This window comes from Micrasema longulum, unplaced genomic scaffold (assembly GCF_059751315.1).
Source record: "Micrasema longulum isolate JH-2025_06_02 unplaced genomic scaffold, ASM5975131v1 h1tg002563l, whole genome shotgun sequence".
Taxonomy (NCBI): domain Eukaryota; kingdom Metazoa; phylum Arthropoda; class Insecta; order Trichoptera; family Brachycentridae; genus Micrasema; species Micrasema longulum.
Genome location: NW_028279701.1, coordinates 88,281 through 104,271, shown reverse-complemented (window position 1 = coordinate 104,271; position 15,991 = coordinate 88,281). Strand labels below are relative to the sequence as shown.

The window sequence follows — 15,991 nt, the reverse complement described above, 5'->3', positions numbered from 1 at the left end:
TGTTTGTTTTCCCTAATTAATTCATCTTACGTCCTACTCGTTTATACTGATTTATTCATTAATTTGTAAGAATCTTTATGTGGAAATGTATAATATTAATGGGACTTTTTAAATATTTTGATTTTGGGGAGATTTCAAAGTCGTAAAGAACTTTGTTTGAAAGGAGAGATCAAGTTGTAGTAAAGCGACCCCAGCCCGTGAGTCCGCATCACTACTACAGGACGACAATTCAGTCAATTTAATTACGAATTTTGAATCACTTAGAACATTTTATGGTAAATATTTTAAAAAACAATATAATAATAATTTTTATTTTTTGTAGGAGATTCAAATATATTTTTACGTCTACCTGTTAGGGTTTATCAGCCCATAATCAGAAAATAATTAACTGATTTTAAAACTTATTTTGTCACAAAATAAACCCAATTAGTATTAATATCACAAAGGTAAAGGTTATATTAAAAAAATCATACGTATTTAAATTTTTCTATTACCAGACTGCAATTTTTTTTGTCTCAATTTTAGACAAAAAAATTGTTATAGATGCAACAAGTGACACATGCTACATTTTCTAGGAACGTTAGCCAAATGGTTAGTAGAGTTAGTCAGTAATGCTTTGGAAGTAATCGCAACTAATTTTAAACGGGATTTTTATCGGTCGACCTATAAAGGGAACACAGTGAATATTTTACGTTATCTTACTAATGCGTTTCCCCTATCAGAGGCGTAGGGACATTTTATTAAAGTTCATGCCCATTTAAATATATATTTATAATAAAAACCCAACGAGAGTTATACGTTATAAAAGCATTTGTAATTTTAGTGTTTAAAAAAATAAATAAGATTCGAGTTTTCATAATTACCAAAAAAAAACGCTATGGGGCCTTATTCCTACAATGGTATTTTTGTGTTTTATTTCAATTTTCACTATAAAGATAAAAGTTGTTATTGATTGTTTTTTTTATTATTTATAAATAGAGTTTTGTTTTTACTTGAAGTTACTAAATTTATATTATTTATTTATCATCTGTTTTTTTGTTCTTATTTTTCTTTAAATTTTATTGCATAAACTGTTTTGGATATCAAATTTAATTAAGTCATACCTAATGAACTACAAAAATACCTACTTTCTTTAAGGTATGTCGTTTTCTTCCTAATCGTGTTTCCGCTACTATAATGATTTTTTACAAATTGTATTTAAACTTATTATTCATTATTTTAACATTAATATTTACAAAAAAAACACTTAAATACTAGATTTCAACTAATCATACTAAAATTTAAAAGTCATTTATATTAAAACGCCCTTTGCTACAAATTAACTGATAAGAATTAATTAACATATTACCACAACCCATTCGTGCTAATCAGTAGATACTTATATAACACGAATGTTGGTATTTTGAATTTGTTGTGTATTAAAAAACAAAAAAAAAACACCGAATCTTACGAATTTGTCCATTTTTAATAAAAGTTTAAAATGGAGTTACCTTTTTTATTATGTTTTTTTTTTTCACTATTTTCAACTTCATTTTGTTTCAGATTACTTTTTACATTATTAAAAACGTTAAATTCACAGTTTTGCTTAAAAAAATATTGGAATTCAACAACGTTTTTATTAACTATTATTTGATTCTCAGGTGTGCGTAACAAAATACATTTTTATATTCATTATTATTATTTGTCATTGTTATTTCAAATATGTGATAAACAAGTCCAACGTCATGTTTAAATAATTAATTAATTTAAGAATAATCTTATTTAAAACATTTCCGCTCAGCATGGGTTTTTACCGAAAGAGTTAAAAAAATTAACCTAATCAAACTGTATGTAAAATAAATTATAAGGCAGCTTGTTACATCATTATAAAAATACACGTTCATACTATTTATGTTTGTTCTTTCTCGAACTGAAACATATGTTGCGGTGCATTGATTTCGATATCAGTTGCATCGATTGACATTTAATATTCATTAGAGTAAAACTGTCAATCTTTCACTAGGCATTGAAGAGAAGTAATTGTATAATTTATTTTATAATTTAATCATATCAGAAAAAATTCTGAAATCTCAAATGAAATATTAAGAAAATATAAAAACGGTTTTTTTTTTATGCTACTCGTGTTTCGTTTATTATTATTATTTTAATTATTAAATTTCCACCTCTTATAATTCTAAACTACTAGCAAACTTTGACAGTAAATATTTTTAATGTATTTACTAAATGACTCATATCTAAAAATTTAAGGAAAATAAATTGATTAATTAATCGGAGGAAACTTCAATTTTTAAATAGTAGTATTTTTTTTTCTTCATCTTTTTGCCTTTTCGTAAAACATGCTGATATTAGGAACCAATAATAAATTAAATTGTGACAAACTCAAAAACAAATAATATTTTACAGCATGAATAACAATTTTAACAAATTTTGGATTTTTTTTTTCAACTTTCGAAGCGAAGAAAATTGTGTGTTTTAAGAAAAACAAGGCTTTATTTTTCCTTAAATTTAATGCGCACAGTTAAAATTAAACAATAATCTAATATGATTATGGCACAGCGATCTCATTTTCATTTTAAAATATAATTTGGTGATAAATACACACAATCCCGTCTATTTATACGAACTAGGGTACGTACCGCCCAGGGCACAGTAAATCACCTTGTTATTTTCCAACCAATAACGAGTATACGGATTAATAAATCGTATGGGAGGAGTGCAATTTAAATGACATTCGGTCTCTGAATCAGAGTCGCTGCTGACCATCATTATAACCGGCGGTGGAGAAATATCCCAGCAAGCAACAGGTAAGAAATGTTATAGTGTCCGCGCGTGCTTTGTGTGCCGCCTTACTCCGGATACTGTGGGGTGTTAGATTATATCCGGACTCCGTATCCGCGAGATACTCTCGTGCGCTGCCTTACATGATTTCATACTGTGTATCGCCCGCCGCGCCGTTTAGGTAGGGAAACGAAGCATTTCCAAAATCGAGGTAGGAAGCCGGCGGTTTTTTTTGTATACTTTTTGGCAATATGTGTACAGTAATTTTTAATGCCTTCTCATTCATTACTGTGTGAACAAATTACATAAAAAATATATTTTGTTTAAATTATTTATTGACAATTCTTGATGGAATTCCATTGTTACGATGTAATAACTTATATTTACATTTAAGTTATTAATTAAAAAATACTCTTTACAATTCCACTTATATATTTGACCAAATAGCGCTTTCACCCTTTAATTTGCATCTTCAGACTGGTAAATATTATACAGTGTGAGGATAATTTATAAAAAACTCAATATTATCTTAAGTGTAGGTACGTTTAAAAATCAGTTGAAAAATATACAATACCCAATATTTAAATGGAACAGAGTGAGACAAATTATTGAAACATGTGTTGGCGGCGTACTTTTAGAAAAGGTTCTATTATATGAAAAACATTTATTGTTTTATTACAATATTTGAATTTGTCCAAATGTTTGTAGACAAAAGACTGGATTTCACCCCCTCGGGAGTCATTAAGATTATCAAATTACAACAGGGATGGAGAATACCTTAATGAAGAGAAAATGGAAGTCTAGGTATTTACAGGGCTTATGACCTGTCATTGGCTGGTTTAAGTGGCCACTTTACACACTGTGTAACATTATCATTCTTAAATACATATTTCTTAAATTCAACCATTTGTTGATTTAAGTGAAGTTAAAGAGCTGTATGTAACTGTAACTTATATGTAAACATAAGTTATTACATCATAAAAAATATAATTAAATGCATTCCTCTCCCTCTATTTTACTGATTTTCTACACACACTCACGCACACATATAAACACACACTGTTCTTTCATACAAACATATCAAAGTTTATATTTATGTGGTGTTTTTAATTATCTTTTTATTGGATTTGTAACTGTAAAAAACTATTTTTTACCAACCACGTTTTATTTCAAGACGTTTCTTAAAATTTAATAGTGTTTTTCAGAATTTTATTTCTAACGATTTTAATGTATGTATATTAATATATAATGATACGAAAAATTGTAATTAGGTAGGTATGTATAATTTAATCTGACACAAATTTATAAGAATGAATGCAACATATTTTTTCAACAAATAAGGAAGTCTCGGCATATACAGAGCTTCAACTGGATAAAGTGATCACACTGTGTAACATTCACAATTTACCCTAAAGGTAGATTTTTTCGATTCTCTTTATAATTTGTACTGAAATGTAATCTGATCCAAATTAAAATTAGCAATATAAAACATTGAATTAAAATAACCCAAATATGAAACCATAAACTAACTGCCAAGCAGTATTGTCTTTCAAACATAAAATAACCCCCTTTAAACAGCCTTTGTTTGACAACATTCTTAAATGTCTTTGCTGACAAGGCCTGAATTTCAAGGGGTAATTTATTATAAAATCGTATGCAATACAATTGTAACAACAAGATCCAGTTCCTTGTCTTTAAGATTTAAATTAAACATAATTTGTTTGACGTTACGTATTGCAAATCTCGTACATTGTTTTTTTTTTAATTTTAATAATGAATTTTAGGAATCAAACCGATTTAACACCATGGAAAAACTATGGTTTATGTCGTCAATAACCGATTGGTGTCATTTTACTTTGGATATAATCGATGTATCATCTGCAAATAATACAATCTTCTGATTATTATTCATAAGATGAGGTAAGTCATTAATATAATATAAGGTAAGAGGAATATAAAAGGCCCTAATATGAAACCTTGTGGTACACCCATTGTAACAGTTGATCTTTGAGATCGTGTACCAGCTACATCCATTTTTTATCTTTGGCTTTTAAAATGATTTAATTATCTCACAGCGGGGTGCATTATTTTGTTAAACAAAGGTTACAAATTTTACATTTTTCATAAATAATGTGTGTACATTTAAATATTTCACAATTTACCTTTTCGTTCATGTAGCCCATAGGCACGGCACGGCACATCTAGGTGTGCCAAGTGATATTTGTTTTTTTTAACTCACATAAATTCTATTTTAGTTTAATATGATACTATTTAAATAAGAAGTAAGAAGGAAAAATATATGTACATAAAACGAAATGGAGAAAAAAGAAAAGATTTTAAATGCATATAATCATACTCTGACGCACGAGACATATTTCTCAGCTTTCTTTTGAGTCCTTTTTAACCTTTTTACTTTTTGAAGTTTTTAATGATACATTTATTTCCTCTTTTTTACATTTTTATTTTTATTTACATTTATGTACTCTTATCCGCATTTCCTCTCAAATAAAAGGGTAGTGACATGAAAAGGTAACAAGTTTAAGTACCTCGGCAGCATTCTAACAGAGACTCTTGACCCAAATATAGAAATTAAATGCAGAATTAAGACAGCAAGAGATGCTTATAATAAAATAAAATCCCTATTCTGCAATGCTAATCTAAACTTGAAAATAAGGCAAAGATTGGTAAAATGTTATGTGTGGTCTGTATTGTTGTATGGTTGTGTGACTTGGACTCCAAAGGTGAACACTATGAACAGGCTGGAGGCTTTTGAGATGTGGTTGCATTGCAGAATGCTTAAGATATCTTGGACAGACCTGATAACAAACTCAGAAGTCTTAAGTCGAGCTTCAACGAACAGAGAACTCTTAACCACCATAAAAGTTCGTAAAATTTCGTATCTGGGGCATATAATGCGTGGAGAAAAATACCACTTGCTTCATTTAATTTTGAAAGGCAAGATTGAGGGTCACAGAGAGGCTGGAAAAAAACAGATGTTCTGGGTGCGAAATAAACGAGACTGGACTGGGTTCAAGACTGTGGAGCAGATTTTCTGGGCAGCACAGGACAGAGAGACTTTTACCAGAGTGAATGCTAACGTTTAGGATACCTGACAGAGCACTAAGAGAAGAAGATTTACATTTGAACACAGGTAAAATACCTTCTTTTTCTTTTTTCCAAAGATCTTGTAATCTGTTTGACAGGACATTAGTCTCCATTAGCCCACGTGCCACTCCAAGGACCCACGTCGCTTTTGCGACACCACACTGCGCATCGGGGCGTAAGGTTAATTTTAAGTTTATTGTTTTAGTAGATTTAAGGCTAGTTTAAGTTAGGTTAGTCAAACTTTAATATAATAATTTCTCTTAAATACATTATCAAATACACGCAACTTATTTTTATTCCATTCTCACCCCTCCACATTGATATAATTATACTGAATGCCAACATAAATAATTGTTATTCTCTACGAATAGCTGGCGTCCGAAAAATACACCGACATCTCTCTCACTCTCATCCTTATTTTATTTATTTTTTAATTATTAAATTTTTATTTTCCCTTTTTTTTATTTTATATGTTTTTATGGACTTTTTTGAGGCTGTCAAGGTATTGTGATACTCGTGAGCCACTCTTGCGGTGTTTGGATTTTTTTAGAATGTTATTGAACATAGTGTGTATTTCTCTGGTAAAATTATTTCAGCATATTTTATCATGTCCTTTAATATATAATCTATACCAAGGGACTTGTGATTCTTTAGGTTTTTCATTGCTAGGTAAAATTAATTTTAAAAAGTAATTATTTTTATTAAAAGAAATAGCATAATTTTTTAACATATATATATATTTTAAAAACGAAAAAATGTTGCTTTTGTATTTTTTGTTTTGTTATTTACGGGTTTAATTATATTTTTTGAAGGATTTTTCAAATCTTTAATGATTATATTATTGTACTTATTACCGTTAATTAAGTGTTAACAATAACTACTGGGTTAGGTATAGTAGCAAGGGATACACAGTAGTTCATCATTGATTAATGAACATTTTAGTCGTTTCTTTTTCTAGTTTCTTGTATTTTCCCACTATTATATGCAATCTAGGACCAAGGTAGTTATTTGATTTCTATATGACCAAAAGTATCAAAATAAATCATTTAAATAACCAAAAAGCAATTTAATGAGATATTTAGCTAGAACCCCCTGCCGTTGAGCGTTGATAAAAATGCTAGAATCTTAATAATTACAAGAAACTATTATAATTCAACTTTACAAACGTTTACGAAAGTTTGTTGACTATAAGCGTTTCATTTTTTTATTTTTTATTTCGTAGTTCGGTTCTGACGTTTTATATTCTACTTTGTATTATATTTTTCCTCAATATAAATCTATTTAATTATATTTTTTTTTGTAAGACCCTAGTTGACGAAACGCTTTCCGTTTTCATTTGTTTAATTTGATTTTAATATGTATTTAAAAAATATATTTTATCCCACTGACGAGCGAGTGTTACAGCAGAACCCGAAATAAATTGACATTATAAGAGATATGGCGTCTGTAAAAATCTGGTAAGAATTTAATTTCCTGGATTAACAACGACGATGTCTTATGCATATGGTTGTTTAGTAGCCTAAGGGTTAATAGTCATAGTAAACCCGGTATAATTGGATTTTTTAGTCTTGACATACTCGGTATACCTAGTATTGTAAATCCTGGAATATCCGGTATATCCAGTTTTATAATTCGTGGTGTACACAATATTTCTAGAATAATAATTTCAGATACACTAGGGGTGCTATTCTGAAGTTCTCTTGCGGCACGAGAAAACAGTTTTTCTCGTGTATTTTGTATGTAAATACAAAAGATAGTACGGCCGCGAGAGCGTTTGGAATACCGGCCCAGATATACCGAGTATTATCAGTTGTATACCCAGTACATCCTAGTACTACAAGTTGGATGACCATGCTGCCTGACATGAAACGGGATAAATTGAGGATCTTCACTGATAACAGTATCTTAAATGGCAAAGTGGGTTCAGCATTTGCATCAACAAAGTGCCTATAAGGAATTAAAACTTCTAACATAAATTGTATATTTGAAGCACTTACTTTATGGTTATTCATTTTAATAAAATAAATAAAACTACTTCGTTTTTAACCACATTTTTTTTTCTACCTACCGATTTCAAAGCAAACAAGCTTTTTCTTCAAGGTTTACGTAACTAATATTTTTTTTCCTATTTAATTTTATCTGTAGGACCTACACGTGGAGCTAATAAATCAAGTGTTTTTTTTCTTAAAAGGGTGGTAATTTGAGATGCATATTTTCAAAACAAGACAGTTGACTAAAAGAAATATTGTTTATTTGGTTTTTAATTGTTTTTTATTATTATGAATCCCTTAATTAATTTTTAAGTTTTTCAAGTTGTCTAATTTTAATATTTTATTTTTTACACGAAGTACTTTTAATCCAGTGTCTTTATTGAAATTATAATTATTTTGTATCAGATGGTTTGGAATTAAAAAAAAAAAATATTATTTAGACACTTTAAGTGTAGTTTTATTCAAATATTAAAGTTTCTTTTAGTTTTTCCAATGTTGATTGAATCGCAATCGTTACAATTTAATTTGTATATGCCTGATTATTAGATTTATGAACTTTGTTTTTGGGATTTTTTAACAATGTTCCTATATTATTAGTTGTGTAAAATGCAGGTTTAATGTTTGATGGTTGGCAATTAGATAGTTTTAGAAAAAATGTCATTAATAAAAAATATCCGCCTCCATTGTTACGGTGGGTTTGCTTTATTTACTTCTTCTTCTTCCGGTGTTTTGCCGGGTCTTCCTGACGTTGGCGATCATTACAGCGAAAGCATATCATGTATCTGTCCTGAACTACTTTTGTATTTTGCAGCCAGGACGACTGCTTATTGATGTACTCACCGTAGTGATTCCTGGGAAGAGGGGACTAGAGTGGTTTCCCGTTGCCTTCTCTTAATTTACTATATGAGTAGAATATACATATTTATTTATAAGTTTGCATTTCTGTTTATGATTTAATACTTTATTAATTAAGTTCTCATTTTACTTATTATTATTAGCAATCGCTTTATCTTGTGTTTTAAATACGTGATAATCTAATGTTCCGAACCATTTATTGGTTTATTATTATAAATTTTTCGTGAACCAATGCCACAAATAAAGATGCATGGATCTATGTTTCTCACTTAAATAAGTACGTGTGGTAAAATCACTACAGGAAATGACATTTTCAAAAGCGCAGTTTCCTTTGTTACTCTAGACGTTACAACACCCAGTTCTCTCGCTTGGGCTAGGTTCACTATGTTTCTTTCTTTCCTTTTCTATTTTATAATGTTAATGTTTCAACGTACCGTTTGAATCGGGTTGTGGTCCCGTGGTTAGTGTTGCGGACCAGAGGTCTGAGGTGCCAGAGGTCTGAGGTTCAAACCCCACTCTACCCTAACTATGGTGAGTTATTTACAACTCGTTAAAAATAATAACCAAAATTTGAATATTTGGGTAAATTATAAAAACGTTAATATTTCTTGCTACTTTAAAAAATATACATTAATACATACATAAGATTTTTTGTTTGTTTTTTGCAGTCACCAAAGGGGGCCCCTGATTTCAGGAACCAAGGGGCCCTGGATCTCTTGATGCGGCCCTATCGGTATTTTATTATATTTAAAAAAACATATAGTTATACATAAAACGAATTAAAAACATAGATTTTCTAACATAAGAATACCAATTACGTTTTAATAAATTAAGTAAAAGATGTAAACATTAAATGTGACAAAAGATAAATAAAAAAAAAAAACCTAAGTGAGAATATAATAATCGTTTCTAATTAGGCATTTGGAATGCATACTCTGAATTATCCATGCACATGCATACGCATATCTTTATTTTACGGAAAAATTGTAAATAACGGTAAATTACCCTGGTGATTTTACAGCTTCATATACACCGATATAATATACTCGAATAACCGATCAATCCTTATCCAATTTATAATAACTTTTTGCCATTTTAATGTCTCCCAAGGACTCACACCACATCACCATGTCGCAAAAACCACGACCGGAGTCTTCTGGTTACAAGAAAAAAAAAATATTTTCCTTTTCAGCCTCAAGAATACAGTTCAACTACATAACAGAGAAATATCACCTTTTTTTAAATTACATTTTTAAAGTATTTAGGATCTATGAAATACTTTCGAGTAAAAAAATTTTTTTTTTGCTTCTTATTAGTAGCTAGTAAATAATTCCCACAAAAAGCCCGTTGCATTGGCCACGCCCCTAATACGTCGCGATTAATGTTAATTTTCAACTTTATTCCTAACCGTTCAAATTTTTATGTCATCGTCACGAATCTTGACGTCACAATTATCAATGCCAAACATGTAGTGTTTTCCAGTGGCATATTTTTTTTGTAATTTCTGTTTAAAAGTTATATATAAAAACACAATATCCATATATATTTTGAAAATACAATAAATTATTCTCAATCCATTTTTAGATATTTCTCTTTTTAATAAGCTGTTTGAGAAACTCGTTTAGTTAGCCAGTCTAAACTTTTAAGAAAAAGAAAAACTTTAAAAAAAATAAAAATTTATGAAATATTTATATCTTCTTTAAGAAATAAAAAATCGGTAGAAATGTAATTTTTTATAATTAACTTTTATCTTTTATAAAACATTGGTTTATGAACAGGATGATGTGCGTTTCAAGTCATCCACTTCTGTTAAAATCCTAACTCATGGGGTTTCTCAAATGACCGATTCAATTTGTACCGAGTTCAAGGAAGAACTGTAATAAGTTAAGGGTTGTCAGCAGCCAGATTTCGTGAATCTGAGTATTTATTGTGGATAACTTATATAGCGCCATTTTCGTAATAAAATACCTCAAGGGCGCTTTACATGGTGATTCTACTGTTAAGTTAATTTAATTGAAGCTTTAAATTTGTAATTTGATTAAAATAATTTATTTTGCTGTCACGTGCTACGGATTTATTCAAATGATTTAGAGAACAAGTGGGTTTAAAGTTTTTTCCGAAACATCACTTCACTTTCACAGCCTCGCACCTCTGCTGGGAGAGCATTCCATGCCATAGGGCCTGCGACCGCAAATGCGCGCTCACCAAATTTAGTGCGCTGTTTGCGTAGAGGTATAATAACTTTTCCTCTCGCCGTAGACGTAGCTGATCTAAGCGTGAGACGCCTGTCAGCTAGTTCATCTGGAATGCATAGTTCCCTTAGATATTCCGGAGCCGAGTTGTGCAGTGACTTATACATAAGCCAACAGAGTTTGTATTCGACCCTCTGTGGAAAACGTAGCCAGTGTAGTTCCCGAAGTAGTGGAGTGATATGACTGAACTTAGAGATTCCGAAAATAAGTCTCGCTGCGGCATTCAATACAGATTGTAGGCGAGTCATTTTGTTCATTGGTAGACCTGCATAGATACCATTACAATAATCGACTCTAGACACTACAAACGCATTTATTAATTGACGGGCGGCATCAACCGGCAAATTTTTGCGTATGCATTTAATTTGTCTCAGCTGGTAGAAGCATGAACTTATCGTTCTACTAATTTGAGCGTCAAGAGATAGGTCAGAATTGAGTAAAACTCCCAGTAGTTTAACGGTGGGTAGAACGGCACTCCCTACATTGGGTAGAGCCGTATCCTGGATCAAATTCTGTCGTCTGGCTGAAGCCACCCACAGTTGTTCAGTTTTTGATGGGTTTAATGTTAGTCTGTTTTCAGCCATCCAGTTTCCTATTTTCTTGATGCATCCATCAATTAAATTGACAAGCACACTTCTCTCGCCTGGTTTGCAATAAAAATAAATCTGCGTATCATCTGCATAGCAGTGCGACCACAATCCACATTCTTTGATAATGTTCTCTATATCTTTAGTGTAAAGGAGATAGAGAAGTGGTCCGAGTACTGACCCTTGAGGCACTCCTGTAGACACCCGAAAGTTGGTTGAGCTTTTACCCTGGAACACGACTGCATATTCTCTTTTATTAAGATATGAACTGAACCACATATGTGCCTGATCACGGATACCATAAGTTTTCTCCAGACGTTCAAGCAAAATATTATGGTCTACAGTATCAAATGCAGCACTCATGTCCAGAAGAGCCATCAACACCAGATTACCAGAGTCCACCGACGTTATAATGTCAGACAGTACTCTTATTACTCCCGTCTCCGTGGAATGAAAACGTCGGTATGCCGATTGCCTTACCGAAAATAAAGAATTCCGCTCGATATAGTTAACGAGCCTGTGAGAAACTATTTTTTCTAGTATTTTTGATACGATGGGAAGATTTGAAATAGGGCGAAAACTGGAAAGATCTTCCACATCTAGTTGGGAATTTTTTAAAAGTGGAGTTACATTTGCTTTTTTTATGGCTCTCGGAACAATGCTGCGCTCCATGGATGTATTAAATAAATCTGTTAAAAATGGAGCTAATACGTTAATGCATTTTTTCAAAAGCCATGTTGGCATCGGATCTAATATACATTGTTTGTTGGGTAATGCTGCAACAATTTTTTTAACCTCATTTATAGACGTTGGTTCAAATTTACTGAATTTTTGAAGGGCATTATCTAAAATTACAGGTTTTTTCGCTGAACTACACGCCAGTCTGATTTTTTCGACTTTATTTGTAAAAAAGTCGGCAAAATCAGTGGCAGTAGCGCTTGTGTTAGATGTCTCTGCTATACAGTCACCACGAACAGATTGAAGGCTTCGCCAGAGTTGTTTTGGAGACTTTTTCTGTTCAGTGATTTTTGTACACCAGAAACTAGATTTTATTTCTTTTATAAATGTCCTATAAGAGGCTTGCATATCTAACCATATTGATCGGTCCAAAGTTGACAGTGTGTTTCTGTATTTGCGTTCTAGACGTCTTAGCTCTTTCTTTTTGAGTCGACAATTTTCGTCAAACCATGCATCAGATTTCCTTTTTCGAATAGTTTTCGTAGTAAATGGTGCATGTTTGTCTATCAGGTTAGATAGTACCTTATTGTACAACCCAACCAATTGATCGACGTCGTTTGAGCGACGGTCAATGTCCGGACCAATCAACGATGTCAGAAGTTCGGATTTAAAATGTTCTAAATTTAATTTTCTCCATGGCCTTGATGCGAGTGTTTTGTAAGTTGGTGTTGGTTTTTGGATATTAATTTTACAGTGCACTAATCTGTGGTCTGAAAGTCCGATGTCTGTTACAAAAACTGTGATTTTTTTATCACAATTCCGTCGTATTATAACATCAAGTGTACCTCCCGCATCATGTGTAGGGGTATTTACTTCTTGTGAACAATCGAAATCACTTAAAAGTGCATTAAAACGAACCGATTCTGAATCCGTCTTGCGGTCGAAACGAATGTTCAGATCTCCAGTTACGTATGTTACTTCTGTACGAGTGATGGCCCATTCAAGTAAAGATTTTATTTCCGAATAAAATTTCCGAGGTGGTGCTTTAGAACCTGGTCTATAAATTGTGATTAAGGTAAAATGGTTGCTGCCTGCGCTAACCCTACAGCCAATGCATTCAAAAGTTGTGTAGAGTGGTATTTTAATTTTTGTTAATTTAAGCTGATTTTTTGTTAGTACAATAATTCCACCGTGGTTCGTCCATGTTATATTATTTTTCTTATGAACGGTTTCAATGGATGGTTTCCGTGCCTCTTCAATAACATTGAAACCCTTACTACGAAGTAGATTAATGGTAACAGAATTATGGTCTTCATGCCAAGTTTCCGTTAATGCAAGAACGTCTAGATTATTATCGTTAATTATGTTGGGGATATCATCAATTTTATTTCTGATTGAACGTACATTCCAGTACGTACATACTGAGTATTATATTTGTGTAATTATAATATAACGTATTTATAATTGACGATTGCGAAAAAGATATCTGAGATATGTTGTTGGGAATTGAACTATGGGACCACCAATTATTTGAGAAGATGCACTAGAGCTGGCAGTCGATCGAATAGCTTGGAGGTAGATTGTGGACTCCATTTGCTCCACGTAGGGAGCGGATATAAACAGAAAAGAAGACTTATTCTAAGCATATTGTAAATTTGACAACAAATATCTAGTGCAAAGTTTCAAACAAAAATTCTAAAATAAATAACTTTAAAAAAAGCATAAAACACACTGCAAGTATAAGTAGCACATTTTTAAGTGCTCAGTGATGGACTTTAAAGCGAACAAACCAGAATTATTTCAATCTGAGTATAACAATATTTTAAAGTTCTTATTTTATTCCATTAAATAATGTTTTATTTTATAAAGTTTATATTTGAAACACTAACTTTGTGGTTATTCATTATAATAAAATAAATATAACAACTTTGTTTTTAACCACTAATTTTTATTTTTCACCGACCGGTTTCAAAGCAAACAAGCTTCTTTGTCAAGGTTTACGTAACTAATGAATTGATTCCTTTTTATTTTGAACATGATTGTGAACATGATAGAAATAAAATAAAAAGGAACCAATTCATTAGTTACGTAAACCTTGACAAAGAAGCTTGTTTGCTTTGAAACCGGTCGGTGAAAAATAAAAATTAGTGGTTAAAAACAAAGTTGTTATATTTACATATTTTATTATAATATTATATTTATTTATAATACGATTTCATTAGCAAAATCATGACACTCCATAATTTTTAATTTTATCGTTTTCATGACAATATTTTGTATTGTTTAAGCTTTTGTATAAAAGTAGATAAATAAATAAACAAATATATGTTTCAACGTGTTGATATAGAATAAGACAAAATGGTGCTCCAATTCAAGGGTGCGAGGCAGTTTGATTACATTATTCGGACGTAATAGGGCAATAAATCATTTCCAGTTCCTTGGAACTTATATATAATTGAGTTATTTATAATTAAGGAACCATAAATAAGGGACGTGCATAAGAGAAAACGGTTTTTTATTCCTTTAAACCTATAAACACTTAGTATTAACTTCAATGATTTTTCTGACAAATCACTACAAAACTCCAAAAAATTACATTTTAACAAGTTTTGTTAAAAGTCGCTGAATAATATTGCCCGGTTCCTGCATACTACACTTTCCTTTGAAATAACAAAAAAACCCCTTTAATTTCAAAATTAGTTTCATATCAATATGAGTAATTATGTTATAATTATGATGTGAAAGTACTCGTTTAGTACTCCGGTACCTACACTTTTTTTATTTTACAATTTTGAACGAATATATCTGTGCTGACACGGAAAATGGGCATAAGTAGGTGTTAACGAGAAGGCGGACTGTAAATGGAAGACGAATTTCATTCAGTTTTGTTATTGGGAAATATTTGAGAAAGGAATTGATACATGTAGTGAATACCTACCTTTAATATAATCTGAATTTTCTTCAATTTCTAGCACTGGATCACAAATGAACTTAAATATAACATTGTTTTCAACGACGCGCGACGATTCCAACCACCTTTTTTCCAATTTTATGTCAAGTCAAAAATGTTGTTTTGTCTTTGTTCCAAATCCAAATCTTCTAATTTTAAATATATCTATCTTGATGTTAGGTAGGTACCATAAGGATGGGTCAAAGGAAGGATGGGAACGAAAGGTAATCGGCCAGGAATAGTATCGATAAATGCTGTTATTTACTTAACAGTAGGGTTTTTTTGCCAAATTGAGTTAATTATATAATTTGATTCTCCATTTACAAATACACAATTAAAATAAAGAAAATGAAAAAATTCCTCATCATAGCGATAAAAAGGCAATTGTACATTTGGGCAAGTCGATATTTGTAAATTGTTACATGAAATACGGGCACAAGTCGACTTGCGCGCGCAGTGCTAAGCAATAGTATTAATCTATAATACTGTAGAAGGGCACTCATTTTATCTTTGGTCTATTGGCGTCCTTCCAATATCAAAAGTCAACGTCAAACCTAAACTGCCCGCCTGCTAAGTGTGATAGTTGCCGCATATTTCCTGTTATAAGAAGAAAAAGTCCCAGATAACGTCGTGTCGAAGATGTCTAGAGCCAAAAAAATTATCCCCCTAATAAAGTCATGAGGAAAAAATGTAAATGTTCAGTGAGATTGAGAAATGATACATGATATCTTTAAGTGTATCAGTAAGAGTAGAGGAATGATGAAAGCGGAGTGAACGCGGTCGAAATGCGATCTC

The 15,991-nt window shown here is 31.3% G+C and overlaps 1 protein-coding gene across 2 annotated transcripts in view; it reads right to left on the bottom strand.

Annotated features, from left to right (window-relative positions):
• The window catches only part of Rab3 (RAS oncogene family member Rab3), a 47,917-nt gene that overhangs the window by 20,977 nt on the left and 10,949 nt on the right, over window positions 1-15,991 (bottom strand). Inside the window, exon 1 of one of the 2 annotated variants that reach the window (XM_088240704.1) lies at window positions 495-618. The exons of the other annotated variant lie outside the window; for it this stretch is intronic. The gene's annotated coding sequence lies outside the window, so the exon portion shown is untranslated. Of the gene's footprint in view, window positions 1-494; window positions 619-15,991 lie in introns of those variants that run through there. 2 annotated transcript variants of the gene reach the window in all.